Below are 20242 nucleotides of genomic sequence, written 5' to 3'. Positions count from 1 at the left end.
TATATGAGTCATGGACAGCCAGTGTGTGTGTGTGTGTGTGTGTGTGTGTGTGTGTGTGTGTGTTTGTGTTTACCTTGCCTATTCATTTTCTGAAGAAGGACATTGAATGTCTTGCCCAATCACTCTCATCCTTCACTTGAGATAAGTAAGGTCTGTCACTGAACAAGGAGCTAGGCTGGTGGCCAGCAATCCCCGAAAATCCTCCTTGTCTCTGTAATTTATAGAGCTAGGGTTATTTAAGTGCCTGTTTTTAAAAAACCAGGTAGTATTAGGGATTTGAACTTGTATTCTCCTTGCTTGAGCAGCAAGTTCTTTTACCTGCTGAGCCACCTTCCCATCACTTCCCACCCACAATAATTCTTTATGAGTCTTTCTCACCCTCCTCTCCCCCAGTCACCAGATTCTCGACTGTCACCGACCTTTTTACTACTATGAAGGCCTCGAGTGGTGTGCCAGTTATTGTGATGGTACGGTGGGCAATAGAGCTCAAGATACTTCCTGTCTCAGGCCTCTTTCTCAGGGCTTCAGGTAGCTCCTAAGTCATAGAGTCTGTCTGTTGACTGCCACACACTAGGTGTTGGCCAGGCATCTGTGAAGAGCCTTGGGAGTTATCCTGAAACCTTTTCCTCTAGCATTTACTTGTCTTTTGTTCCTCTCCTGACTCTCTGCCATTAAAATATTAATGTGATCTGTGTTGAAAGGTGAAAAGTTGAGAGAAATCTGCCATTTCCTTGGCTCACATTTCTTCTTCTAGCTCCCGTGAATCACCTAGGTTCATTTCTCCTCCCCTGAAACTTCGATTTCTGTCTTTCCAACTGTCGTAGAAATGCTATTTATATAAATTTTGCCATTATTTTTCCTTTCTTGGGGAAAAAGTTTTGAAAAGTCTATTTTATTATGTTTTCTAAAGAGTTTCACTGCTAAGAACCTGAATAATCTGGAACTTAGTATTTATATCAGACTGGCCTTGAACCCATAGAAATCCACCTGTCTCTGCCTTCTATGTGCTGGGATGTGCTCACCATGGCTCACCTTTATTTTTTCCTAATCGTGAAATATTCTTTTATTAATTAATTATGTGTATGTGTCTGGTCTGTGTGTGGGTACATTCATGTATGAATACAGGTGCCCAAGGAGGGCACAAAGCAACAGGAAGCATGCCATCTGCCTTATTTGGTGCTGGGACCCAAATTTGGGTCTTCTAAAAGAGCAATAAATGATCTTAACTGATGAGCTATCTCTTTAGCATTTTCTCTTCTTTTCCTGCTCCTTCTTTCCTCCTTATTGATCAGGATCTATGAGTCTGGTCTAGTAGCAAATATGAGGAAATTTTATTGAAATGTTCATGACATGCAAATACTTAATATTTTCACTCCTTATGAATTTATGACATATTTATCATGCACAAGGCATTTTTAAAGTATCTAATTAAAATGCCTCATTTGGATGATGTCTCATTATTCAGTTTCTTATATATTATTTCTGTGTCTGTCCCCCCAAAGCAAGTATATTTCATTTATGTGTTCTCGTGTTCCAAGAATTAGGGACTGTGCAAAAGTAGGATTCAATTGTGTGATCTATGCTGTTGTATTCCATAACAGTTTCAGGAACAATGGTGACTGAGAAAAAGAAGAGTATGGAGGGGGAGTCAATGCTGGTAAATCCTGATTAAATTATTTACAATGATAACTAAACTAGAGTCATTGACCAACAGCTGTGGGCCCACTGCTGCCCCATGCATTTACTCTGCATTAGGCCTTCCCTTCTTCATTTTTCTTTCCATAGCAATTGACAGCTAACATACGATGTGTCCTAATGAATGGCTTGTCTCCTAATTAAAATATCATGTGTATAAGGGCCTGTTTTTTTTTTCATAACTGAACCCTCAGCACTTGAATTAGTGCTGGGTATGTGACTAAGTGCTTAGTAAATGGTAACTAACTAGACTGTTTACCATATTCTTGGAATATGCCAAAGCCTGTTCTTGGCACTGAGATTCTAAATGTATTCTTACATTCTGGCAGATGATAATATTACTGTTTTGTTTTTATACATACATACAAACACACATTCACCACTGATTGTCATGACTATGGTCATTAACTTCGAGGAACTTGGATCCTGCAGATGAAGGGATTGCTAAGTGATATATTATTGTACCTAAGCCAGCCTGTGGGTCCTAATCCCTTTGGGGCTGAAACACCCTTTCACAGGGCTTGCCTAAGACCATCTGCATATCAGATATTTATATTGCAGTTCTTAATGGTAGAAAAATTACAGTGCAGAAGTAGCAACAAAAATACTTTTATGTGGGAGTCACCACAACATGAGCAACTGTATTAAGGATCACAGAATTAGGCTGAGAACCACTGACCTAAGTGATAAGCTAGAACCACTGACTTCATGAGTCTCCGCCCCCACCCCCATATACTGAAACCTATACTGGTTTCCTTTTAAGAACATGTTTCATGTATAGTCTTCATTTATAAGAATTCATCTGGACTATCTTGAGAGCTCAGATTAAAGCCTAAAATGTGATTTGTTCTTCATTGACTGAACATGAAGTGTGAACTCTGAATAATGTCTGAATACCTTGGTGTATTATCTCAAAAGTCAAAACGAGTGGCTTTTCATACAATGACCCTTCCTAAAGAATTTACTTTAAAAAAAAATGTTTGCTTTTGTTTATTGAAGCAAGACTTCTCTATGTAGCTTTGACTATCCTGAAACTCACTCTGTAGACCAGGTTGAACTCGAACTTAGAGATCTATCTGCTTCTGACTCCCAAGTGCTGGGATTAAGCGCATGACTTGATAAAGAATTTACTTATAGTTTAACACTTTTCATATGTCTCTCCAAATTAATTCATGCATTTTATATGCACACTCAACACATCAACTTGAATCTCACTTGTACACATTTATTAATTACTAAACTGAAGATGTCGTAGGCATCCGTCTCTGTGGATTAGGACGGAGATGAAGACACAAACCCTATTTGCCCTGACAGTATACACACACTCATCCGTGAATTAAACTCGCATTCACAGTTCAATTTTGTTAGTAAGTCTGCCGTGGCAGCTGTATACATAACTTGGCTTCAGTATTCAAGGTTGGCCTCCCTCAGAAAGCAGTTCTTAAGCTGAGATTAAAGATGGAAGTTGAAGAAGGAAAGCTACAAAGTGGGATCTTCTCAGGGTGGAAAATGGGCATGGGGAAGACCTCCGAGGGAGCTGACTGTGCCAAAGGTCAAGAAGCAGCTTGAGTTCTGCAAGGAGTAGGATGTAGAGTTGAGGGAGGGCAGCAGTGAGTAGCAGTAATGATGATCACAGCTAATTACACCTATTGACAAGGTCAAAAATCCGCTTATTTCGTTAAGAGAAGTGTGTGCTGGTTCATTAAGGAGGCGGGCTCCTTGCTTGATGTATGCTGTAGTTTAGTGTTGGTCAAATATTATGTTCTCACTTTGAAAGCGACTTTCCTTGGTGCTTCTTTCCACATGGAATGATATGACTAGAGATTTATTCTCCAAGTAGATATATGCAATAAAGCAGTAGCTGCCTAAAGAGAAGAAAATGGTTAACTCTTGCTATCCAGAGGCTGTTGCAAAATGGCGACATTCAATTATTTATTTCAGGCCAATCACAATTTTCTCTACATCCAAGTGGCACACAAATTAAACTCGTTTGTAATTGTCTGCCATTAGCCCTGTTACTTTTCTCGTGTTCTTCTCTGGTTTGAAATTTTTATAATGGTTGAGCAATTTTTCCCCTCCTTTATTGTTAATCAGAATAGAGTCTAGACCTACTCCTGGCTTACACGAACCTGAAGGAACTCTCCAGAAGTAAGTTTCAATAAGCTTTATTTGCAAAAGAAGAAGAAAATCCTCTTTATAATGTTTTGCCTTATCTCTGAGGTTGCAATTGTAGGGAAGCAGTCAGAGGATCAGTACTCAGCTGCCGACAGGTTGGGTAAGAGTCTGACATCTGGAGATCAACAACTTGGGTTCACATAACGCTTTTGTCATTTACTACCTGCTTGATTTTCACTGAAACACAGTTCTTTCCACTTCCCTTTCTTTGTCTGTAAATGAAGATACTAATAAAGTCAATGCACTAGGTGAAATGAGGGGCATACATGAAACCCATCATCCATGTAACACTTCGTGAGAACTGGTGCATATGAGAATTAGCATTTGGGGCTGTTTGTGCAGGTAGATTTCGGTTGCTGTAAAGGTGGAGCCGCAGGTAGGTCCTTCACGACAGATGACATAGAAAAGTAGAATAGAGGAAGAGCATGGGCGTAACTGACGGTGATGATTGGCAACAGACGATTTCTTCCTTGAAGGAATGCCCTTGAAAGAAACTGCACCTTACATTGCACCTTGGGTAAGACTGATTAACTGATAGAATTTCAGTGATTGTGGCCAATTTGGAATGTTGCAGGTCTGGAGGCCAATTACAATTTATCTTGGGTTATTTTTAGCCCTCTCAATAGCCTTTCTTGCAGACTTCTGCATGTGACTGAACATTCTTGTGACTGTCAGTTGAAACCTTTTGGAATGTATTAACTTAACAGATCCCTAGCTTCCACCATCCAAACAGCTAAGAATGCCCTCAGATCGTATCTTCAGTCTATAGCAGAAGTTCCTGTGCTTTGTTGTAACCTTGTGTACCTGATGTTTCCAACAAAGTCCTTGGAAGGTGTCATCAACTTTGATTTTCTTTCTTTCTGTTACTCTAAACACTTCAACAAACTGTACCCATGTTTGGACATGGAATTTGATGCAGCCTGAATCTGTGTTTCTGTGTAATGTCTATCTTTTATCCTCTTTGAGATGAAAATTGTTTGTGTATTAACATCTCCACTGTCCAGAATTTCTTGGCTGTAAATGGGTCTTGTACATACCAACACACATACAATGCACACACACACACACACACACACACACACACACACACATACACACACACACACACACTTACAGAAAGCGAGAGAGTATTTATTTTGAGTTACACCTTGTATAAATGAAATTGCAGTTCATTATTTTCTATAAATGTTTTTCCAAATTCCTTTAATAATAAATCTCCAGGTAGTAGTCTGGCTAAGCTTTCACTGTAGGCTACCCCTCTGCATCCCATGATGTGGTGAAAGGGGATCCCACCCTGACTGCATACAGCTCACCCTGTCTGGGAGCTCCTGTTGTGCTAGTCAGTGTGTGTGAATTGTGAGCCTCTTTCAGACTCTCAGCATCTGATACACAGCTTTCTCTTCGAAGAAGTTGTTCAAACAGGCCACATAATGTTCTAAAAATACTGAGATAGGATCCAGAAGATCTGGAACCAAATTGCGTTGATTTGTTTACACAGAAATTCTTTGCATAATCATAAATATTAAACTGGAATTGCATGATGTATTGTAGGTCAATAAGTGCTATATAATAAAGCAGATGTGTGTTAAGATATGGCTGCAAAACAGAATATGTATATTTTAGACGATATTAATGAAGCATATTACTGTATTTGCAAATAAGAAATATCTTTGCATATGGGAAAATAGAGTGCTGTGAACAAAAGAAATCAGCTAAATTGTCTTTAGAGCCTAATGGTATATTTTACCTTTGCAAAACACTTATTTGGTGCTCATAGCAAATAAATATGCGAGTTTTGCTGTTTTCCAGAATGGGCATACAATGGCAGCTGTCTTTCTAATCGCTCATCTATTCAAACGCTAATCGGTGGTACCCATGTAGAATGCTAGAAGCCTGAATAGGTAGACAATGACAGCAGCGTTTTAATCACAGTCCTATTCAGGCACTAATCGGAGTGATGATTAAGGGACATTAGAAGGAGCACTTTGACATCTGATCCTTTGAACTGGCGTCTGTGCAGCCTGCACTACACACGGCTTACTTGGCCAGACCAATTTCCTTAAATAAAGTGCCGTGATTTCCAATGTAGGAAATATTACATTAGAGCCTATTGAAATGATTAGGAATTGAGGAGCTTTTCTTTTATTGGGGATGCAGTATGTGCTGTGTACTCACAAAACCGAGAGCATTAATATTGCATGCAGTCCTCTGAGTAGCGGGGGCCATAGAGAAATAGCTTGAAAAGAGCTCACTACAGTCATGCACCTTCAATTGAATGTGAGCTGACATGTGCAGCTCTCCTTTATTGAAGTTTGTGAATTTTGAAATACTTGGATTTTCATATGCCCTAATCCAGGTGGGTACATCCTAACTGCATGGCGTGTTTGTTTCCTTTACATTGGGGTACATTTTTAGTGTTACTTATCTAGAGTTCCTCTAATTAAAAAGTTAATTGGATGGGTGGGGGTCATGAGGCCCTACCCCTAGCTGACTACCTATTGACAAATGTTGACTGCTGAGGGAAGTCTATTTTCTTTAGAATTATGATCCCTTGTAGGTTGCCTACATTCTAATGGATGACTTTACGCCCATGTGCCTGTGAGCATCACTAGTAGGACTCAGTGAGGTCTTAAAAACTGGACACATGAATGCAGGAGAAGGATCCAGGAGTTGGGGAGGTCTGTAAGGAAGGAGTTGGAGAGGAGAAGAAGGGTGTGACCTACTTGGATTTTGTGTAGGCATACAATTATACAGAAGTAATTAAAAGAGTATTTTTAAAAACTTAATTGTTGGTCCACATAGAAGGTTGACTGGTGAAGGGAATGCACTGCCTTTGCAGAGGACCCGAGTTTGATTCCCAGCCCCAACATTAGGTCATTGGGCAGTTAGCAACTTCCTGTGACTCCAGCTCCAGGTCATATAACACCTTCCTCTGGACTTCACAGGCATCCTAACTCACATGCATGTACTCTCATACAGATACATGCATATGTTTAATTAGAAATAAAAATAATTTTTTTTAAAAAAGGTAGTCTATTGTGTTATACCCTATGCTCATGGCCATGCAGTAATCAGTTTTTAGCCGCTTATAATGGAAACTTTCTCTTTTCTCTCAGCATTTCTAACATATATTTTAATGTTTCTAGCCTGTTTCCCAGAATACTACCTGTGACTGCTACCAAAGATTTCCACGACTACTCAGAATTTGCATATCAGACCCTTGTCTGAAATGTCACCAGCAGTGTCTGAAGAGAGAAGACATAACCATAGCTCTCACCTAAAATGGAATAAGAGATATGTTTTGCAACCAAACATCAGTAGCCATGACCTAGAAACACTCATTGTCTTTGCTCTTAATTCCATCTTCTGATGGCACAATTTTCAGATAGTGTAGTGGGTTTATCGGGTACGCAGGTTATGAGAATGTGGGGAAACTATTATAGATTCCAAATGCCTTGCTGTTTTAACTGTTGTTTTCATGGAAGTTAATGGTATGCTAAGAAGACATTCCATGGATTTTGCCTGTTGGTTGAAAAGATGTAATGTCAGTCACAGAAGGGGGAAAGAAACGTGTGCATATTCATACGTATGTACTTTATGGTGTGCAAATCCATACGTATGGTGAGGAAAATCTTTGCTTCCATCCCGTACCTTATATGTCTGAGCCATGTGAACTGAAACAACAAAAGACAGATAAGCCGCAAAGAAAAACATAAAACGTCACATGATGTTAATATTTGACTCTTCATTGCCAAAGGCTTTCATAGAAAAGGGCTGTAGACTGAAATATTCTGTGGATCCAAGGTCTACACACCATTTTGCCAGAACTAATTAATTTTAAGTGACATCACCAAGGAGAAGGGAGTTGAGATTCTACAGGTACTGATTCAGGTGAGGATGCATAGATGGGGAAGGTAAGGGTTGTTTTGGTAAGTCCATTCTGGTACTGACATGTCTGCAGTGATAGGAGTACTTGTCCTGGAGAGGAGAGATATGACAATTTCAGAAGGGGTAATCCATTTGCTTTAAAGTAGTTTGGAAGAAGGCAGAGAGCTCTCCCACTCCTTAAATGTCCTTGGGACATGATGGCAGAGTTTGAGTTAAGGTCTTCAGACTGCCAAAGGAAAGGACAGAGATTCTATTCTCAACTAAATCGTGATGAATACACCATGGCGTGCACATCAAGATTCAGGTTAATCCAAACAACACATCCCAATGTGGGAGCAGCTTCTTTAACGTTCTGCACATACATAAGAAAAGTCACAACCAATAAACCAAATACACTGGTGGGGACGTCAGGTAGGCAGGGTAGAGCAAAGTGGGGAAAACTGCTGGGTTTCAGATACTATCTCTTGACATTCTTAGCGAGCAGGTGACATGTCAAGAATGCATTTCATCTGATGGTAAAAATTATGTAAGGTCAAACACAGAAAAGGACAAGGGGTGACTATTAGGGGACCAAAGATAGACCTAGACAATTTGGCTCTGAATCTGTAACAGTAAGACTCCCATGAAAAAATTTAAATCAGCCAATTAGCCTTGTAAAATCCTCTACATAGGGAACTTCAATTTTTGGGATCCCATCATGTATAGTCTCTCTACTCTGTGATGATTTCTTGTTTGAGGATTCTGTGTCAGTTTTTAGGACAATATGACCATGTACATGACACGGGCGGTGTGTGTGTACTTCATTGCTCAATTCAATTAAGCTCTCTATTCTTAATTTACTACTAAATCCTCCTTTGTCCTTTAATTTCATAAAGGGTAGCGTAATGTTCTTAATAAGAAAATGTAGCCCATTGCTTCCCACCTCATTGGCTACACCTTGACCTAACGTTTTTATGGTGATTCTCTTGCTTACTTTTTTTTCAAAGTTTATTAAATTATGAAAGTTTCCATTTCCGCCCACTCCCCCCTCTCCCTCCTCCTCCCCCCTCTCCATCCATAAGAGCAGTCAGGGCTTCCAGCCCTGTGGGAAGTTCAAGTTCCTTCCCCCTCCCTCCAGGTCCAGGAAGGTGAGTATTCAAACAGACTAGATCCCAAAAATCCAGTATATGCAGAGGAAACAAGTCCCAGTGTCATTGTCAATGGCTTTTCAGAAAGGCTCCGGGCCAGCCACATTCAGAGAATCTGGCCACATTCAGAAAATCTGGTTGGATCACGTGCTCGTTCAGTCCCAGTCCAACTGACCTTGGTGAACTCTCATTAGATCAGTCCCCTTGTATCAGTGGGTGATCGCACCCCTCGCGGTCCTGAGTTGGTTTTTTTTTTCATGTTCTTCCTCCTTCTGCTCCTCATTTGGGCCATGGGGGGCTCAGTCCGGTGCTCCAATGTGGGTCTCCATCTGTATCGCCATCCATCGTCGGATGAAGGATCTATGGTGATAAGCAAAATCTTCATCAGTATGGTTATAGGCCAAGGCCGGTTCAGGCACTCTCTCCTCTGTCCAGAGAACAATCTGGGGATCTCTCCTTGGACCCGGGATCCCATATATAATAAAGTCTCTTGTAAACCCTAAAATGACTCCCTTAGTTAAGATATATTCTTCCCTGATCCCATATCCATCCTTCCTCCCTCCCCCCATCTCAGTCCCCCGAGTTTTCCCCATTCCTCCCCTACTCCCTTCTCTCTAACCCTCTCCCCTTCCAACAACCCTCCCACCCACCCCCCCATGCACCCGAGGTTACCTGGGACTCTTGTCTAGCTGAAGATGGCGGTCTATAGGCTGAATTAGCAAGGGTGGTGAGGTATAACGGAGTTTATCGATTATAGAACAGGCTCCTCTAGATGGATATAAAGTACCGCCAAGTCCTTTGAGCTTTAAGCTGTGGCTAGTACTTCTCAGGCAAATATTTTTGTTTTGTAAATGTTAAAGTTTAGGACTAAGCATAGTGGGGTATCTAATCCCAGTTTGGGTCTTAGCTTATTGGCTGGGCTCTGCTAGTTTTATTTTTGCTATCTGTCTATGATTCTTTGACTCTCCGTTTAGCCATGCAAATCAAATTGAAAAAAACTGATCAGTCTTTCTTAGAGAAATTCCCTTCTTTGTGTGTTGGGGAACATACATATACCTGTTCATGTGGAAGTCCGAGTGAAACATTGGATGTCATTCCTCAAGAGCTGTCCACTTTGTTTCTGTGTGTTCGTATTTTGAGACAGAATGCTTTACTGCTCAAGAACTCTCCAAGTAAGCGTGCCAAAGAGCTTAAGAGATCCATTTGTCCCCATGCTCACCAATGCCGGGATTACAAATAGGCAGCACCATGCTTGGCATTTTTGTTTTTAAACTTTGGTTATGGGGATTGACCTCAGGTTGTCATGATTAGAAGGCACCAACTCTATAGACCTGAGCTATTGCCTGATGTCTACGAAAGCATGTATTTATCCTGGATTTCTTTAATGCATGTTACTGCTTTTAGACATAAATTATAGGCATTAAATATTGAACATAATGATGCATTTATTTCTCTTTAATGATTCCTTTTTCCAAATATAATATACTTTACATTTTAACACCCAGTAAATAAATCCATGTTTGTTAAATGCATTTATAATTAAATAAACTTAGATTTATTTAGTGTGCGTGTGAGGGAGAGAGACTGAGATACACAATGAGAGACAGACAGAGACACAGTGAAAGACAACAGAGAGAGACAGTGACAGGGACACACACAGAGAGAGACAGAGAGAGAGAGAGGGAGGGAGAGAACATGCACATGTGGAGGTCAGAGGACAACTTGCAGGGGTTGGTTGTTTTCTTTCCCTATGTGTATTGCTGGGGTTGGACCCCTCAGGTCCTCAGACATGGAAGTATTTTTTCCTTCCTTGACATCTTTCTGGCCCTGGAATAAATAAACTCGATCATGAACTCCGATGGTGGGACTTCCATAGATTTAGTAACTTGCTTCAATGATAGATTCAGTGTTTGCTATTGGTTGCTTTGGAGTCCTTCCTTTCTGCTCAGCTTCACTCAGAGCATAGGTAGAATTTGTGGTATGGCCTTGTCTTTATCGTTGGTTCATTTACTTCTTTTGGATTACTTTTAGGCTGTATTATGCTTTCTAATGTACTGATTTTCATTCTTGATATCTTGATGCTTTATATGTTTGACTTCCCCATTGTCTTTCTGACTTACAGTCTCTCTCTACATCTGTATCTCAATCCCTCTTCTTTACCTATAGTTCTTTTTGACTTTATAAAATTGGCACTTTTTATAACCACAGATGAAAAATTCATCTACCCAATCATGTCTATATCCCTTGTAAGAACATTCGTTGACAGAGAAGTCAGTTTGCTTATTTATATTTGGGCTACTTTTCCATATGCTCTGTGGGCCCTAGTTATTCCTTAGGCTTATAAGGAAAAAGAATTGTAAGGGTGGTTGTTGACTAAGAGTGTCAGTAGGTTCACTGAGGAGGACAGAACCTAAAATTTGAAATACATAAAATATTTGAATATTTGAGAGGCAGAGTGCAAACAAGCAGTTCAGATCTGATGAAGAACTCATGCAAAAACAGAGGAAAGAACAGTGTACTAAGCAGGATCGTGAGGACTAGGGAAACGGCTCCTCTAGTAAAGTGACTGCCACTCATTCATAAGGACCTGAGTTAGAGCCCCAGGACACATTTTTTAAAAGTGGTGTGTGGCCATGCACACTGAAAGGTGAGAGTCAGATAGATCTCTTAGGCTCCTTGGGCAGGCAGTCTAATCTACTTGGTGAGTTCCAGATCTCAATGGGAGATCCTGTCTGTGGTACCTGATTTATTCTCCGTCCTCTCTAACAACATGAATATATCTACATGTACATGCACGGAGATGGTGAGGGAATTGTTACAGAAAAAGGAGATTCTGACTGAAGGAAAAACAACAACAAATCATATACGGAATAAATGTTTGGGATTTTTTTCTTGAGTACAGTGAATATATTCTTGACTTTGTCAAAAATGCTTCCTACTTTAAAAACATATTCTAAGACTAATGGGGACTTTAGGATATTTATGTGAATCTATAGTTATTCAGGATTAGGCAGGGGCCTCAGTCAAGTTGGGAACTATGAGACTGGGAAGAATCTATTAAAAACCCTACAGACCTTGGGAAATGACTTCTGGCAGAATGAATATAGTGCTGGAAGGAAAGATGAAAAGAATCACAATATGCCATCCATCTCCAAATATTGAGCACCATAGCAAGTATCTAAACATGGATCTGTACTGTATGGAGAAGCAGACAGCATAGAAGCAATGGCATTCCATGACCCTTGTGATGACTACCCTTGTTTTCCATTCAAGTGAGATAGTCCCTTGTTCCCAATTGAATTCCACGCTTGGTAACGGTGACGTTTTCTCTTGGTGGTTTTGCCATGCTTGCCCTTGTTTTGCCAAGCCTTGTTTGCTATCACAGAAATCCTCACCACTCTCCTTTAATCCCTGGTAACATCATGCCTTCTGCTGGGACGCTGGCTATCCCAGCATATAACAGAGGAGCTCCCAGAGTGAGGAGCACCTTCCCGTTAACTCAGAAGCAGCCCTCAATGTCATCTCCATGTTTGGTAGAGGATTCCCAAACATGCTCAACTTCATATAGGTGCATTCCTGTAATGTTCTCCAGTTCTTTGGAACTTTTCTGCTTACATTCCATGGAACACCTATTACTGCTGTCTTATACCATCTTGGAGAAAAAGTGCACACCAACCTTTCTCTATCACTGAGACACAGTTAAAGGCCTACATTGTGTCATAAAGTCTTGTCATACTACAGTTTTAAGTTTTCAGCAGAAAATGCTATAAGTCAGCTGGAACAAAGTTCCCACACAAAAAAACAAAAAACAACCGGAACTGTACAAATAAGGCATTACAGACTAGTTTTCATTCTTTCTGAAAACTGGGCTTAGGCATAATATAATAATAATAATAATAATAATGCCAGAAAATTCACTATGTCCTAGTGGTCTTCAGCTATTAAGCTGGCACAGTGTCGTGTCACTTGAGAGGGGCTTCTCAGTTGAGGGATTGCTCTAAACAAATCGGTCTGGGAACTTGTCCCTGGAATATGGTCTTGATTATTCATTGATTTAGGATGGTCCAGGCCACTGTGGATGCACCATTTCAGTGCATTCATAGTCAGGTGGTCGTGGACTATGTCAGGAAGCTTGATGAACAATAAAAAGCTAGTCAGCCTGCAGAATTTCTCTTGGTTTCTGCTTCAGACTATGCCCCGACTTCCCTGGATGATGGACGGTGACCTGGAAGTATAAACTAAGTCAACTCTTATTCTTTCTTTCAGTTGCTTAACCTAGAATTTTTTTTTAATCACAGCAACAGAAAGGAAACCAGAACAGTGAACATACATGCACACAATTAGTGTTTGTTTTTAAAATAACTATGGAAATAGTAAATTTGAAGCTTCAAATTCCAGGATACAGAAGAATAATGGATATCATATAGCTAATTGGTATAGAATATGGTAAATATGGTACATGATGGGATAATAAAAGACTAATCACTTCCATGAGAAAAGAGAATGCTCTCCCTGAGGTAGTTTGTGTCGTGAAGATGAGCAAACCTTTCTCACATTGTGTTGAAATTAAAACCTGGTCCCCCTGAAGACATCCCCTTAACCTCTGTGCTATTGCTCCAGCCTTGTGATATGATTTCTATAGATGATGTGTGAGGCTTCATTTACTAAGCTGAAAAAGGTCAGAAATAATTGTCCTGTGTACCCATTCTGTCTCCTGCTTGTTTTTTATTTGCTTGTTTTGTTGTTTTGGTTTTGACTGTTAAAAGATAAATCAGTAAACTTTTACTGATTTTGTTTAAAATTCAAAATGTTCCCCCTCAAAGTACCTTTATTTTCAACAATCTTAGCTCAAGTTGTCTTATTATGTTTGGGGAGCTAATGAAGAAAAAAATAAATATTTCCTTATTTGTCAGTAATAAGAACAATGAAAGCCGTTTAACAGCATGAGTCAAGGTGTGGAAGGCTGTACTTGGGCGACTGTAAATCTCAGGAAACACACAGTGCGCACTGTGGGCCACACTCTGTCTGGTGAGATAGACCTTTATGTAATCATACAAATAAAAAATAAAATATCAAGGTGTTGTAATTAGCATAAAGATTCAGATGAAATTTGTAAAAATCTTAAATATATATATATATTTAATGTGACAAGCTGTTTTCAATAGTACATTAAATTTTCAATGATAGGTAGACAGAGAATCATATTTCTGACATTATCCCTATATTCCTTTCTATCTCAATATATACATTTAAAATCAATCAAATTATTGAACATTGAAATTTTCCCAATTCATGGGTAAATGTTGTAAGTGTTGCAGTACTGTGTGAATATTTCAAAATTTATTAAATAGATGAAAATAAATGATATGTTTCTTGGTATGAAATTATGTATGGCACTTGTGATTTCAGGAGGAAGGAAATTTAGCTATTTATGTTGTAAATGTTTTCTATTCTATTTTTAATTTTGATAAATAAAATTTGGAGATGTCTGCTTGAGACAGACAGAATTTCAAACTGTATGGCTGAGAGACACCTAGAGCTCTATTTTCTGTCTCCAAAATAGAATTACTTACAGGTATGCATCACAATTTCTGATTTGTAAAACTGGATTTTGAAACTTTTATGCATAGCGGTGTTTTGCCTGCATGTCTGTCTGTCCAGCACGTGTGCACAGTAGGTGGAGGAGGATGTTTGATCCCTTGAAGCTGGAGGTACAGATAATTATGAACTGCCTTGTGGGTTCTGATAGTTGAACCTGCAAAGCAGCAAGTGCTCTGAACTGCTGACCAATATCTCAACACACACTTGCAGATGCACATGCACATACACACACACACACGTACAAAGTATTTTATCTCTCGTGGATGGGTGTGTATATGTGTGTGTGGATAATATATATATATATATATATATATGTATCTATATATACTATAACTGATAAATGAAAGCATTTAACTTATACATTGCTTTTTGTGTGTGTGGCAAAATCAAAAGTCAGTGATCAGGAATTTTCTTTCAATTAGTAGTTGCCATAATACATGGCAGACCTCTTGGTCTTTCCTGAGATTTTGGGTTGCTTCACTAACTTCTCTGATAACCTGTTGTTGAATATTAGTTTAAGATGTGTTACATTTGTAGAATATTTGTTTAATGATGAAAAGATGTGTTGCATTCCTTTATGTTGCATTTGTTTAACTCTGCAACGCTGTGTTACTTTGTTTTTCTCTAACACCTAATTGGTCCAATAAAGATCTGAGAGGAAAGAGAGAAAAATAGGCAAGACTGTCTACAAATAGAGAATAAATAGGAGGAGAAATCTAGGGAAGAGAGCAAGGAGTGTGAAAAGGAGAAGAAGAGGTTAATGCCATTGGCAGCCACACAGCCACATAGCCAGTCATGGGATAAGAAGGAAAAAGGGATATATAGAATAAAGAAAAGTAAAATACCCAGAGGCAAAACTTAGTTGAAAAGAAATAAGATAATAAATTAGAAAAGCTTGGCTAGAAACAAGTCAAGCTAGGACCAAAAATTTATAAGTAAGAATAAGTCTTCTTATATTATTTGGGACCTGAGTGGTAGGTCCCCAAAGAGGAAAAAAAAGCCAACTAGTCAACTACAATTGCCTAGTTCCTAACTTTTGGGAACAGCTATTTCACTCTGTTTTTATGACTGTAGCATCTTTTGAAATTTAATGTGTTAGATCATGAGGTATTTGTGCCTGACTCATTTCAACTATTGTAATGTCTGGGTTCATCTGTCTTGTTGTACAAAATGGGATTTTGTCACAGTGAAAGTCTATATGATGTTTCGTTGTATTGTATACCATGTTCCTTTAGCCATAACATTTTATGGTGCCATATCTTGATATGTGAGTACTGGTGAAGTGAACATCGACTCTGAGTTACACTCTAGATCTCTACCTTGTACATGAACTGATATCATAATAGTTCTCTTTTTAGTTTTTTTTTTTATCAGAAACTTCCACATTATTTTCTACAATGGTTATTCTAACAGTCCCTCTTAACAGCGTGTGAGGATCCCTTACTTTTCACATACTTTCCAGAAACTTTCTCTTTCATGGTTTTTATAGTGGACATTTGAACAGAAGTGAGCTGATCTTTCATGGTTTCAATTTGTTTTTCTACAGTTGCTAGTACTGTTTAACATTATCAAATACAAATGGCATTTTTCATGTTTAAATCTTATCTTCTAATGATTCGTTGCTTTTGTCCATTTTTCAGTAAGGCTATTCATTTTAATACTACTGAGTTGAGTAACATGCATATTTTGAATTTTAATATCTAATCAGATGATACCTAAGTTACAAATATATCATCACAAACTTTAGGTTTTATTATCACTCTATTGATATTTTTTCTTGGATGATAGTATTTGTCTATTTGGGGTTTTTGTTGCTTGTGTTTTCAGTTCATACATGAACCAAAACTGTTCATGTCAGTGTCATGAACAACCTCACATAGAAATATAGCCCACAGTACTAAACCGTATTTTTAATAAGAACTCCTTATTTTTGCAACCACATTTTTAAAAAATGCATTATTTAGTTATTGGCGGATTCATTGCCTTTCTCTCTTCATAGAGTACACATTTCTTAAGGACATTAGTTTTGTTTACAGCTCTATCCTCAAGGCTGAGACTAGTACCTGATAGATTAGACCTCAGTAAAAAAACAAAAACTCTAGTTCTTGTTAGTATATCAATCTAACTAATCAAGTAATCAAACTATATAGTTACACATGTATAAAGTTTGACATTTACATTTACATTTTGATTTTTAAAGTTGTTTTTTTTGAGTGATAAATTTGAACAATTTGAATGCACGGTAATTCTTTATTGCTTGGAGGTGTAATGGGAGCTATAAATGGATAAAGCCAGTACATCCTGTCCTAAAGTTTAGGTGGAAATGCCTTGCCTCATTTGCCTTCTGATAATATCATACTAAAATTATTTCAAAGGACAACAGTAGGAGGCTGGTTTGTGTAAAAGGAAGCTGAAACCAATTACCCTTTAGAATGAGATTTATTATGAGAGAGAGAGAGATAGAGAGAGAGATAGAACTTCTAACTAACATTAGCAGGGGGAGGTATGGCCAGATCTTGAGGTGGGAATTATTATGAGAGACAAAGAATTCTAGCAGATTAAATATGGCCAGTCTGCGCAGGGATATAGCTTAAAACTGAAAGAATAAAAGAGAGAAGAGCCCCATGGATTATATGCCCAGAGTGATGAAGGAAAGAGAGAAAACATTCAGAGAAATGCCCCCCAAAAGAAATATCTGCCCGGTATAACTCTTCAGGAGGTGGTAAGAAGTTCTGAACATGACTTTGCTTTTCTACATGACTCTTGGCTACTCCTGAAGCCAACGCTGGATTTGACTATGAACTAAAATTTTCAATTATGTGAGGGCGGAGAGTCATGGCCACAGTGCAGACTGATTTCTTAACCCTCTGTCCTGGAAAAATAGGACTAGAAATGAAGACAGAAAGGGAAGAGGACAGGGAAATTATCTGTCCTTTAACACCTACCATATAATTTTGAGAGGAAAATGACCTTTAACTTTCTGATTTCAAAACAATAGGTATATAACCCCCAAAGGCTAATTTTGGTTATAAAAATAAAATATAAGATAATTTATACCATAGAGATATTAAATAAGAGATTTTTATTTTATATGCATTCTTTTGCATAAAAGACTTTAAGAGGAACACTCTGTGCTTTTCCTATGGTACCCAAATGAAATCAGTAACAATATTTCCACACTGATGAACTCAAGATCCAGGCATTTGATAGCATTATGAATTAGTGTTACTGTATTTCGTGATACTGTTTGTGTGCTTAAAATTTTACAAACTGAGTTATCTAGTTGGCCAAAGAGCCACACAGGGCCCTGAAAGTAGGCAAGATTCCCCATTATCACCAGCTAAGGAACATTTAGCTAAGTACTCTCTATTTTTTTCCTCTTTTGTTTTTGGGCATTCTGGCACACACAGACTTTGGCAGTGTTTGTGTGCCATACGGAAACATTGGGAAGCATTTTCGGCTGGTTTTATGGAACTTGATGCATGACTTTATTACATTTCCTGTGTCATAGAAGTATAATTTACATCAACAAAAAATAAGTCTGCCCCATAAATATGCGATTATATGTAATCAAACATAAATGAAAATTTGTAAGTATTAGACTGTAATATAGAGACGAGTTATATAGATGGGAGACATTAAGTGGTAATAATTTTGAAAAGCTTTCAAATGGGAAACATTTCAAGTTATTAAAATCAGAAAGGCAGAGCTGGAGAGATGGCGCAGTGCTTCAGAATACATACTGCTTTTTGTTGGGGACCCATGTTTGTTTTTCAATACCCATGTATAGACTCCCAACCACCTGTAATTTCAGTTCTAAAGATCTACTGTCCTCTTCAGACCCATGTAAGTACCACTCATATACATAAAATTAAAATTATAACAATAATAACTTTTTATATAAGAAAATATCCAAAGAGGATAATATACGTGATAGTGTAATTGCACATTCATAGCTGGTCAAAATTCTTAGGAAGTGTGACTAAGTCCTGGACTAAATGGATCATCTTCAGCCACACTTTCCTCTAGCACTAAGGGAACTTCAAAGAAGAGAAGTCAAAAAGAATGTAAGAGCCAAAAAGTTGTATGGAGAAATGTGAAAGGTGTTCTGGACAAGACTTGGCCATTACATATGTGAACTGAGAGCAGCTCTGTGTACCTGCTCCAGAGGATACCAGGCAAAACTGCAGGAGACATGGCGCAGATCCTTCTGAGCTCCTGCTTCTGGCTTCTGTGCTACGGGTGGTCAATGGCTGCTGAAGGAGGGAAAGTTACTTCCCTTTGTGGGTGTGGGTCCCGGTAGGTTTTCTATGCCCCTGTGGATGGTACCACACCCATGCACATGTTGACAACACTAGTTAGACTCAGTGGGTTGGTAATAAAAAATAATAGAGGTCATACATTGGGAAGGGAGAAGTGTTAGGTTCTTGGGAGACATGATGAGAGGTAGTAGAAGTGAATATGGTCAAAGGGCGTCCTGTACGTGTATGAAAATTTCAAGGACTACAACATGAAAAGGGAAGGAGCAGTAGAATGTGAGTCCATGTTAAGTCTTTGACGTTTTGAATGATTGTAAAGATGACTCAGCCATTTTTTTAACTCTAAGAAATAGCTTCACTTTACATCCTTCAGTATCTCCTGCCATAGCCCTGCACATTCGCATGAGATCAGAGTAGACATTCTTGTGTATACATTACACTAAGAGGCACGTCATGCATGACTACTCTCCAGGGCCTGCCGACAGCCCCTCTTCCCTGAAGTGGAAGTTTTTGCTTCAGGTTCATAACGAGAGTCTAAGGAGATGACTAGACTAAACAGATTGATTTTAGATGAGGCTCATAAATTCTTTTTGAGTATTTAACTCAATCTTAGGTAAGGGAATTTTCTGACTGTAGTCATATAACTTCAGGCACTCTGATCTCTTCTGGTAGCTCCTTTATTCAAAAGAGTTTGAGTTATTTCAGTGTACGAATTGTGTCTTAATCATCTTTGTTTCATGTGGGACTATATAGGCACCTTAGGCTCTATATGTAAATGGATAATAAAAATGAAATTTGTCATGGGTTCATGGAGTTTCAGTGTACATCAGAACTGTTAATTTCAGTTACATTGTTTGATACTTTATTAACCCTAACTAAAAAATCTTTGTTAAAAAAATCTTCTTCATGTTTTAAAGTTGGGCTTGTCTGGGTAGTAAGAATGTTTGTATAACTAGTATGCTCACCAGTATCACAAAAGCAAACTAAATTAATAAAACAAAACCAAAGTGGGATCTTAGGTAGAGACACTAGGGCATGGGCTGAGAAGAAAACTTGATTTATTGGTTATAGCATACTCATCCATTTGTATCGGAGAAATAAAGAACATTTTTGCTTTTACCATTTTATAATCCCACTTATTTATGTTCCACAACAGAAATGAATGAATACGCTGTAATCAATAAATTATCGGTATTCCCTATCGTTTGAAACAAGGCATTTTCAAATATCCCCCTAAATATTTCTATGCCCTGAAAATACTGTCTTAAAACAACATAAAGTATATTTACTCTGTCAGTCAAAACGTGTACACGTATGTACTGGGACCATGAGAAACCTCTCAGGCAGCTTGGTTGAACACTTATACTTAGTATGCTCTTTATAGCTGCTTACTGAGTATTCCTTTCAGATCCCAGTGAGAAACCTGTCTTTTCCGAACCAAAAGTATCAGCAACTTAGCTGTTTATATTCATAGCGCCTAACATCGAGGTCCAAAAG

The 20242-nt window shown here is 38.5% G+C and overlaps 1 protein-coding gene across 1 annotated transcript in view; it reads left to right on the top strand.

The window, feature by feature from the left end:
- The window catches only part of Dpyd (dihydropyrimidine dehydrogenase), an 801706-nt gene that overhangs the window by 45815 nt on the left and 735649 nt on the right, over positions 1–20242 (top strand). The window lies entirely within an intron of this gene.

This window comes from Myodes glareolus, chromosome 17 (genome assembly GCF_982192425.1).
Source record: "Myodes glareolus chromosome 17, mMyoGla1.1, whole genome shotgun sequence".
Taxonomy (NCBI): domain Eukaryota; kingdom Metazoa; phylum Chordata; class Mammalia; order Rodentia; family Cricetidae; genus Myodes; species Myodes glareolus.
The sequence above is the reverse complement of the archived record's forward strand: the minus strand, read 5'-3'. Positions and strand labels throughout refer to the sequence as shown.